Raw genomic sequence first — 7,910 nt, 5'->3', positions numbered from 1 at the left:
AAATGATATAGCAAGGCTGATGGATAAGTAATCAAGCACAGCCCAAGAGAATCAAAGTCAAAGGATCCAATGGGTCAAACGGGTGGCTTAACGAAAATCGGATCCAAGCCCGTATCCATCCCACAAAGCTTCTCATACAAGATAGAAGCTTTCATTCCCTCTCACTTGCTCTCACCACAGCAACGTACACTTCTATAATCAAGTCAAATCATAGCATCAGAAAAGTAAGAAAGAGAAAGAGAGAAAAATCTTCATCCATAAGCTAGTGACCAAAGAAGCAAGAGAGAGAGAGTGAAGCTTGAAGCACAGAAGCTAAAACAGTAACTCCAAGCTAAATCAAGCTTAAGAAAGGTAATCCATCTCATCTTGCATGCATCAGATCTTCATCCCTTCTTCCCAGCGCTCTGTAATATCTGAAAATGGCATTCAAGGGAAAGTGGTTCTCTGCCCTATTCTGTTTCAAATCCACGGCCACAAGAGATTCTTGGGGACCAAGTTGCATCTCTATGGTTCAGATTTGGTTGACTATTGGAAGACAATTTCGGTTACTCCTTCTTGGCTTTCGGACAAGTTGGAAAAGTCAGAAGGAAAGTTTCTACTCTGAGGATTAAGGAGAAAAAGTGAATCTGTGGTTGGTGAAGCTCAAGGCTCAAGATGTTGACCTTGGAAGAAGGACCCAGCAACATGCAAGGAGTTAAAAAGAAGTTTTTCTGTTCATTCAGGACTAAGGAGAGAAAACCAGAGTTTGAGAAGTTGAGTTCTGTGAAGTATTCCCTGTGAAGTTCCTCTACTTGGACAATGCTCTCTATCAAAGAAGCATTCTGCCAACACTGACGAACAAATTCAGAGGTTTGCGAAGCTGGTTTTTCACATAGCTTAGAGGCTGTTGATGAAGTCAATCTCCTTCATGTTTTACTGATTGTAATGTACTTTTCTAAGCTTATCTTTCTGTAATTTCTTGAGAGAAAAGGCAAAGTGAGAAAGCTTAAGAAAAAGCCATGAGTGAAAAAGGCTGAGAGATACACTTGAGAGAAAAGCCTAGAGTTATTTTCATATTTCTTTAGGTTAGCTAAGTGTCTTGTATCTTGTACCTGTTTGGTATCCCTTTCTTAGTTGGGTTAGCACTAAGGGTGAATAGTTAGGAGTTAGCATAACCAATGTCAAGTTAGAATAGAACTTGTGAGTGAAATTGGTGTATGTAATTCTGTTAACTATAGTGAAATTCCTCCATAATTGTGGAGGAGACTGGATGTAGGTTGCATAGCACAAGGCAACCGAACCAGGATATATGCTGATGTTCTCTTTTCTCTTCTCTGCTAAGTTTTGTTTTCTGATATTCATGAGACAAAAATAAATTGTCTCGTAAATTTCCGCTGCGGAGTTCAAACAGAATCAGAATTGTAATTTTGTTTAAAAAGGTTCATAACAGTAACTTAAAAGGAAGGCATAGATTCAACCCCCCCTTCTCTAAGCCTACCACAACCTTCAATTATCTATTTTCCGGTCTTTAAGTATTATTTTTATTTTTAATTTTAGTATTGTGTTAAATTTTATGTTTGATCTTATTTTCATTTGAAAAACTTAAAAAATTCTGTTTGTAAGATTGTGCTAATAATAATAAAAAAGTTACATATTGCATCTTTCCCAAACACTAAACAATAGATCTTCTCTTGCTGGTTTAGGTATAGATCCATCAACAAACTGCCACTTATTCTTAGACATAAGAGCTCGCAACATCGCTGTTTCCCAGGCGTGGTAGTTATTAGGTCCAAGAATTATAAAAATTAAAGGAGTTTCTGGACTTTCTCCAGAATGCAAGAAGTAAGGACTCACCGGATCTGAAATTGGACTCACATTTGTGCGAGTAGTCATAGACGGTAGTTGATTCACTAGGTTTGTAATTCTTTGAATATCAAAATTCCAATCGAATTTGTCACTGTTGGCTCTGGTACAGGATTCATCCCTTTGCTTACACTTTTTTTTGGCAGAATTTCTGAGATGTTAACCTTTCAAATCCAATCTCGTGATTGGGGCCTCTGTTTCTGGATCCACACTTACCACACCATAATAAAGAGTTGTAAACGAAGCAGAGCAACTCTCGTTAACTCTGTTGTGTGAGGTTAGATATGAAGAGAAGGAAAATTAGGGTGAAATAGAAGAACTCAAAAGAGAAAAAAAAAAAAGAGAAAAAAAGTTAAAGGAGTGTGAAAAGAAATCTGAATATTGTGTTTACATTTCAGAAAAAAAAATGAATGAATGAAAAAAAAATGTTAATTACAATTACAACTACATATATATATATAATAATCACTCTACTAGACTTTAATTTATAAATTCTATAAGTTATCGGTTACAATTGTGCTTCTAGTACCTTTTAACAACTTAGTTATGTAACAAATAATAAAAAATTATTAATTTTTATAAAAAAATTTAATATTTTGAAGTAATAAATTTCTGGAACTAATTGTTTGAGAATAGTTGTATTACTCTTCAAATTAAAAATCTTGATACAAGTTTTGCAGACACTTTATATCGAGATTAAAAATAAAATCTAAAAAAAAAACAATTTTCTTGATCTTTAATTACGTTGCTTTGTCTAATAATAAATTATTTGTAGGTGAATAAAATACTATTTTTTATTTTTAAAAAAATTATTTTTAAGGATTTTATTTACGCATATTGCAATATAAAAGTACTTTATGTCGGCATACAGTTATACTACATATATCAATTATGTGAGGGTGAATAAAATACTAATTTTTAAGGATTCCATTTGCACATATTGCAATATAAAAGTATGTCAACTTCTAATTATACGTATTATATTTGTAAAAATAATTACTTTGTATATGTTCTGTTTGAATGATCATTTAATTTAAAATAATACAAAGAAATGGTTGTGTGTAAAGTTGAGATCAGGTTTAAACTTTAAACATAAAAGTATATTTGTTCTTTTACATTATTATAAAATTTAACATTTAAAATTAACTATCACTTTTTCTATTTTTGTTTTAATTTAAAATATAGTGCCACCTGTTGGGTACAGATTTTTCTAACCTTTCAAGGGTATGATGTGTATTTTAATGTTTTTTGATAAATCAATTTTCTTTGTCCAAGACTCTCTAATCTATCTATAGCTGCAACTTGCTGTCTTTATTTTTTTGGTGTCTAGCTGAACCAAACCAAGTTGCTGCATTTTTATATTATTGCTTCTTACTTACTTACCCTACCTATCCGCTTTTCTTCAATTTTTTGTCCCCTTCTAGATTTGCGCAAATTTCCAACTTGCATTAATAAATCGAAGAATAAGAAAATTCAATAAGAAAATTAATTACACACATTTAGCTCGTTTTTCCTTTGAAATTAATTTTAACCTAAAAGTGTATATCAAAAGCACTCATAAAAATTAATTAAGTTGAGTTGCTCTAGTAGTTAATTTATTAATCCACTTAAATAAGAATTAATTTTTATATACAAGTTTTTTTTGTTATACAAGTCTTACAAGTTCTGAAATTTACTTACTCCTAAAACGCGCTTTTTATAGCACGTATGTTTCACGCTCCTCCTTAACAGATTTTTCAATCAATGTGCGCATGTTCTTCTTCATGTTACTACACGTTCTTCTTCTTCTTGCACGTTCTTTTTCTTCGTTATTTTTTTTCGTTATTGTCGTCATCAACACCACCTCTTTCTCTTCCTCCTCGTCTTCCTTCTTCTTTTTTCATTGGATTTTCTTCTCTTTCTTTCTTTTTCTCTTTCTCCCTCATCATCAATTATCTCGTTGTTGAATATAATGAATAATTCAAGTTTAGATTGTCGATTGAACCAAAATAAAATTGATTATTGTTTTTTAATCCAATCAAGTGACTGAAATGTGGTTCAATTTAGAAAAAAAATACAGCATTAAAAAAAATATTTTTCTGTATTTACAGCGAATTTGGATGTAACACGAAGATATTTGGGTGTAAAACTAAGAAATTGGAATATATTTTTATTTTGATAAGTTTTGCATATTTCAAAACTCTTTCTCTTCCTCCTCTTCATCCTTTTTTTTTCATCATCATTACCATCTTCTTCTTTTTTTTTCTTATTCACCTTTTTCTTTTTGTTTTACCTTCTCAAGTTTTTTCTTGTTTTACTCTCTTAACAAGAATAAAAACAAAAAAAAATCAAAAAAAAAAGAAGAAACACATAATGCTACAAAATTACTTGAAAGATGATGAATTTACATTCATTTAACTAAAAGAAAGAAAGAAATAAGGAAAAGAAAAAAAAGAAGAAAAAAATGCAGCATTAGAAGAAATATTTTTCTGTATAAAAATACTATTTGTACATTAAAATCAGCCATCAATGTATTTGTGTATAAATACATGTGTGCTTTAATTTATTTTTAATGTATATTTGTATTCCAGTATATATTTTATATTGGTGGCTAACTTTGGTGGTTGATTTTAGTGTACACGTAGCATAACTCATTTCTTTATTTGTAGCAAATTTGGGTGTAAAACAAAGATATTTGAGTGTATTTTTATTCTGATAAGTTCTGCATAATTCAGAACTCTTCCTCTTCATCCTCCTCATCTTCTGCTGCTTCTTCTTTTTCATCTTCTTATTTCATATTCTCATAATTCTTTTTGAGAGAAAAAATAAATAAAGAAGAAAAAATATATATATATATATATAATGTTGCAAAATCAAAAGAAGAATGAGGAGAAACACGACGATGAAGATTAAACACGCGAAGAAAAAGGAGGAGAAATACAAAGAAGAAGGAAGAAGAGGAGGAGGAGAAAAAACACGAAGAAAAAATGACAGTTGTGATTTTCATCGAGGTAGAAGAAGAAGAGTCGTTCGTAATGGTGAATGAGCGCTTTGGAAATGTGATGTGCGTATTCACGCTTTTGTGGGTAAACGTATCTTCTATTGAGTTTGGCACAACTTGTAAGATTTGTAAGTCAAAAAAACTTATATATAGCATAATTGCTTAAATAAATATCGAGAATTCAAATTTTATTTTATCCAGTAATTCATTTGTCAATAATAAATCTTTAAATTGAACTCAATATATGACAGACTATTAAAAAATACTGTAAAAAAATAAAAAAACAATCACCAAAATTAATTATCAACAAAATATATATTAAAATATAAATATATATTAAAAATAAATTAAACTATTTTCATATTTATATACAAACTATATAATAGTTATTTTTAATATGTACATGACATTTTTAAATTTTTTATTATTCAAGTGACAGGTACGTATACTGTCTTGCAAGAAAAGTATATGCAACTTGATGGGAAAATATATTGTGGAAGCTCAATATTTTTTTAATATTTGAGTGGATACTCATATCGATCTTTAATAATTTTTGGAAGGACTACGAGATTTGTTTGATATAAGATATTCAATTTTTTGAGATTAATTATTTTTTTATTAATATTTTTTTTGTTAAAATATATTTATGTGATATATTAATTATTAATATATTTTTTATTTAATTTTTATAAATAAAATTAATTTAAAATTTATTAATATTTTTTAATTTTATATAATAAATTTAGTCAATATATTTAAAAAATATAATAAAAAACTAAATAGTCTTAACAATTATTTTTAAAAATAACAAAACTTTTATCGTAATTAATTTTTAATGGATAAATATATAGTTTAACATGTCATGTGTAGACTTATTCCACTAATATAAAAAAATATTAACAAAAAAACTAATTAATTTCACAAAAATAAAAATAAAAAATAAAAAAATATTTTTTTATTAAAAATTTCATTACCTTTTAAAATAATTTTCAAAAACTGTTTAAGATTTTTTTTTAGGGCAATATTTTGACAAAGGGTTCAATTGAGGGAGTTGGAACTTAAATTTATTAGTCAAATGAGGGACGACCTTGGCCCTTGGGATGGAATAATCCATAGAATGTGGATTTAGAATTTTTGATAGATATTCTATTGAAGCTGGGCAAGTGAAATAAATAAATAGTGGCATTTTTCTTGTCATCTTATTAATTTTATTTTCTCCTTTTTTGATATAGTTTTTTTTTCTTAATTTAACTGTGGTTTTTAAATTTCAATAATTCATTAATTAATTAATATTTATTATGTCTTTCAATAACTATGCTAAGACAAATTACCATCAACAACTATTCCAAAATAAATCTGGATTAGACAAAGTAGAGAGAAGTTGAAGTGAATTTCATTGAATTTCAAAGGGAATAAAAGAAAATAAAAAACAAGTTATTTCAATTAGAATTATCTGATTTTAGTTTTGTACATTTTTGTTTCTAAATGATTATTTACTTAGTTAGTATAAAAAATATTTACTTTTACAAAAGTATGAATTTATAATTATATATCTATATAAAATATGTTACACTGCATTAAAAGTTCAATCCATTATTTATAATTACTTACTTTAGAAAAATTTTCAAATGTATCCGGAACATTAGTGTTCCAGTTGTTTTAACCGTTGATTTCAATTAATATATATTATATATATTTTTTAAATTTAGATCAACGGTTAAAACAACTGAAACACTGGTGTTCTTGGCATACTTGAAACTCTTCCCTTACTTTATATGTAGAGAGAGAGATTAACGTAACAAAGTTAATGCCACTTAGGTAATCAATTATTTGAAATTTGATTTGAAAATTAGATATAATGACTTTTATTTGGTGGAGTTTGAAAAATATAGATGCACCAAGTCTTATCTCACAAGTAAAAAGATTAATTTTATCTACAACCGTGCGTACTCATTATGTCTTCAATGAAATCAAAAGCATGCTTTGGAAAAACCTTGAATATTGAAGTGACATGAATGGATGGATGAATGTACCTTTGGTGACTTTGAAAAAAAAAAACAACAAAAAATTGCAGAAGATGCCATGAGAGTTGGAAGAATTGACTAGACAAGGTGGAAGTCATTGTTGTTTCACAATCAAAGGAATGAAATGGAATCAGAAAAAGAAGCAAATGAATTTGAGAGAAGTGTGACAGGCAAAGGAATTATATATAATGGGAACAAAATTATAGAATATGGTAAAAAACGAAGGATGTGACTAATTAATAATATTAATTTTTCTGAAATTCAAATCAATTTGAATTAATCTAGTGCTTAACTCATTTGTCCGCTTAATTAAGTATTGAAAGTTCGAATTTTATATTATACATACAACGTGTAATAATCCATTAACAAATTTAGATGGAATTTAAATATGAGACGAATTTATCTTTAATATGTTGTATTAGAAGATACAATAAATTTTATTTTTCTAAAATCCACCCAAATCAAAAGCAAAGCATGAAAATGACATTACAATATTTTTAAAGTTTTGGACAAAATCAATGCATGGTTAGTGGAAGTATATGGTATAAAAAAAATATGACTAAAGAAGTTCAAAAATTAGAATTCTACTTTATTACGGGAATCATTACTTAGCGTGACATAGAAGTATTTTTCTTTTTTTTTTTAAAGTTAAAAATGGAATTTAAATTCGAGATTTTTAGGTGAGAAAGAAAAAATTATACATTTAAACTATAGCTTATTGACGCATAAAAATACTTTTTGTAATCTTTTAAAAGTTAAAACATATTTCAATTTGAATTTATTTTTTGATTTGATCCATTTTGGCATGCAATTTTGCCAAATGCTTCATTGCAAAGCAAGTAACCAACCATGTACTATTTTTTTGCATGACCATGGTTCAAAATGTATATGTTTGATGCTTTTTTTTTTATTTAGGTTTTAGGTTTAAGTCTTGCGAAATAATTTGAAAAAATTATCGTCTCAATATGATACAGATAATTTTGAATAAAAAAAAATCATTTTTGGTAAAATATATAATTGATTTTTTTTTAATTCTTCGAACCAACTAATAGAGATTCAGGCAT

This window comes from Arachis hypogaea, chromosome 10 (genome assembly GCF_003086295.3).
Source record: "Arachis hypogaea cultivar Tifrunner chromosome 10, arahy.Tifrunner.gnm2.J5K5, whole genome shotgun sequence".
In the NCBI taxonomy this organism is placed as follows: Eukaryota; Viridiplantae; Streptophyta; class Magnoliopsida; order Fabales; family Fabaceae; genus Arachis; species Arachis hypogaea.
The sequence above is the reverse complement of the archived record's forward strand: the minus strand, read 5'-3'. Positions refer to the sequence as shown.